Below are 3,153 nucleotides of genomic sequence, written 5' to 3'. Positions count from 1 at the left end.
GATGATGGAGATTAATAAAGAAAGCAAATAGATGAGTGGCTGGGGAGGGCATTATAGAGAAGAGGGATTGTAGTGTTAATTGCACCAATGTGAGGAAGGCAGGCCAGGGACTCTTGGTATTGGCAGCTCCAAGGACAAGAGAAGGCTGACAGCCTAGAGGTGTTGGCAGATCATGATCAGGACAAGCATGGGCGCCAGATGTTTCTTGTGATCAGAACACCCAGTTAACAGCACTGTCACTCCAATCAGTCCCTTATGAGTCTTCTGGTCACTAAGGCAATGGGGGCTCAATATGGTTCTGGGACTGTTAAAGGTCTGGTTGGCCTCTTCAAGGAGCTACTGGGGAGGCAAACACTGCTGCTGCAGCCTCTGGAGACTAATGATTTCACAGTGCCTCTTCTTGCTGCAGTAGTTGTAGGAAGATAAGGCTTGGGGCACTTCGTGGTGAACGAGGACAGGTACACTAGGAACAAAGGCCTGGTCTGTGCTGTTCAGCTCCAGGGGGACTTTCTCCCAATCAATAAGTTCATGGAATCTGGGTTTGGAGGGGCACCCCTCAGAGATATTGAAGGTGGTGTTGAGGTAACAAATGAATAGGGCCAGTGGAGTGGAACAGTTCTGTAAGGTAGAAAGGACCAGAGGTACCCATCTTTTAATGACTGTAGCTAGGCAGACTCTGGAGGAGGTGGAGGGGGAAGAAGCCCATTTTTTATTTGGGAGTTCTGGACGCAAATGATGGGCCTTAGTTAGAGAACCCTTCCTCAGTCAGGGGAGGAAAGACTGGCACTGGCAGATTTGGAGCTGGTGGGCTGCTTAGCTCTCTAAGGGATTCAGCTTCCTTGTCTTCTTCTTAGAGGGCTTTTGGGATGTTTTATATGAGCTGTGATCGGGAGCGAGTGGGATCTGCAGAGTGTATTTGAGACCATTTAGTTGCTTTGTCATGGTCATAGGATCACAGTACTCTGAAGACTTAGACTCTGAACACAGCTCCTGAGCTAAAGGATTCCCCCTTGCCAGACCTGGAGACGTGGGGGTCTCAGTCCTGTGCTTATTGCTTTCTTCATGCACTAACTGCTCCAGGGTTTCAAATTCTTAGACCATGTCAGGAGTCAGAAGGTAGGCCACCTATTGATGGGCCAGGAGAGGCACCCAGAGGCGCAACTGCTTAGAATAGTCTAGTTCCAGATTCTGTATTGAGTGTTTGTTAATGGCTGGCTTCGTCTGCAAAATTGGATTAGGGGACCCTGGCACGTTCAGTTCTAGGTTCTGGGATGGAAACTGCTTGTCCTGGGGGGACTGTTCCTATTTTGAATAATTTTCCTCCACAACCCCCTGTCCCTGGGCATCTGTTCCCAGGCTCTCCTCTTGAAGAATTCCATACTTTGGATGGAATTCTGGGGTATAGGACTAGCTGGAGTGTCCAGGCTGAAATGGGGAGCTAGGCATTGTGGTATGCTCAGCGTGGTGGCCTGTGGGAAGCACTGTTGCGCGCCTGGGCTCCAGCCTCATATGTTTGGAACTTCTCCTTTAGGGTAACCACCTCAGTCTGGAGCTGCTGGCAGATAGTGATATAATGGCTAATCACGTTGCTCTTCAGCATGAGTCTGATCTCCTTGGCACAATTAGCCTATTTGAGGGAGTTGTAAGTATCCTCATAAGTCAGGCTGGAAAGACTGATGGCAGTAACCATCACAGTGCAGCATTTGCCCCCAGTGGAGACCTTGAGCAGACAGGTCAGTCTGCTGTCTCAGTAGGGCACATGAGACTTGTGGCCTCTTGCATTGGTCGCATTGAGGATATCGATTAGTGCTAACAGAGAGCTGTTGATGTTGGCACCCTCCTGCAGCTGCTCTTCTTTGATGTGGGGACTATATGAGGGCTATGAGCTAGTCAGGTCAATCAGTCTCATCTTGGCTACTTCAAGAGCTTGGGTAAGTCCTGGAACCTAGTTCTGCTGCTTCACAAAGATCTGGAAAATGGCATGAGAGTGGAAAGATGTGGCATTGACATCCCTGTGGTGCTGTGTGTATCTGCAGTTTCATCTGACCAGCATCTTCTGTAGCTGCTCAGCTGAAGCTGGCTGGTAGAAAGTCCTGGCACCACAACACCCTTATCAAGGTCCTCACAAATTGTGTGTATATGGTCCATTGGGCTCCAGGAGGTCATGGATCTGCTCACTATACACCTCCAGGTAACTGATGAGCACCTCAAATTGTTTTTCTTCCTCGCGGGCTTTAAGATGCCTATACAGTTCCATGGTAGTCAGGTACATGATGCCAGTCTCTTCCTTCATTCCCAGCAGAGTGTGTGTCTTCCCAGCCCCAGTGACTCCAGAGGTAAACATTGAGCAGTTGTAACCTTGGAGAAATCTGTCAAGAATTCTCTGTATAGTGTGCTGTAACATACCCTGTTGAATGGCTATCTCACCAATGACAAATGTCAGGCCTTTTCCCTTCTTGGGACCATTGTGGGAGCCACTCTATTTTAGGCCAGGAAATACCCCCATCACTCTCCTTGGGATCAAACACCAGCATCTGCTCATCTACCACCTGAATCTCGGGCCACCACTGACTCTCTAGCTCCTTAGTGTTCTGGGGCCTCACCCATAGAACACTCTGTCTTCCACAGCAATTACCATGGCAGCACCTTTTGTTGGTTCCTGCTGGTGGTGTTTCCTGTCTCTAGTATCCCTCAGACAAAGGAGAGAGTTTCCTGCAAACCTCTTCCATTGAATCAACCTTCTTCCAGTGTGGACATATAATTTTAAAAATGCAAATACCATGCTTTATTCTCTTTGTATTCCTTTCTTACTGAATGACCAGTGTATGCTTCAATAAAATTTATTGAAATAAAGATCTCTGTTGCTTTTTCTTTCATATCAGTCCTATTGACCTTACACATTATCCACATTCAAAATTATGATGAAATTATTTCAATAGTTTAAATTTTCTTTTTCCTGTATTTCTCTTTCATAGTGTGAGAAATTGTAGCTACTGTAACAAAATACTTTAGATAACCAATTTGAAGTGATGAAAAGCTTAATTGGGCTCAGAATTATAGAGATTTTAGTTCATGATCAGTTGGCTGTTTAACCTTTGTGCCTGTGAAGAAGCATCATAGTGGAAAACATGTGCCAATGAATATTACTTAGCT

The 3,153-nt window shown here is 46.6% G+C and overlaps 1 pseudogene across 1 annotated transcript; it reads right to left on the bottom strand.

Moving 5' to 3' along the window:
• Positions 1-234: 234 nt before the first annotated feature.
• On the bottom strand, positions 235-2,638 carry Gm7134 (predicted gene 7134; annotated as a pseudogene). Its single transcript, NR_033597.1, has one exon. The product of NR_033597.1 is annotated as a predicted gene 7134 (transcript).
• Between the last annotated feature and the right edge of the window lie 515 nt (positions 2,639-3,153).

The sequence above is a fragment of the Mus musculus genome, chromosome X (genome assembly GCF_000001635.26).
Source record: "Mus musculus strain C57BL/6J chromosome X, GRCm38.p6 C57BL/6J".
NCBI classification, from domain to species: domain Eukaryota; kingdom Metazoa; phylum Chordata; class Mammalia; order Rodentia; family Muridae; genus Mus; species Mus musculus.
Note: the sequence above shows the minus strand (reverse complement) of the source record. Positions and strands in the feature narration are given on the sequence as shown.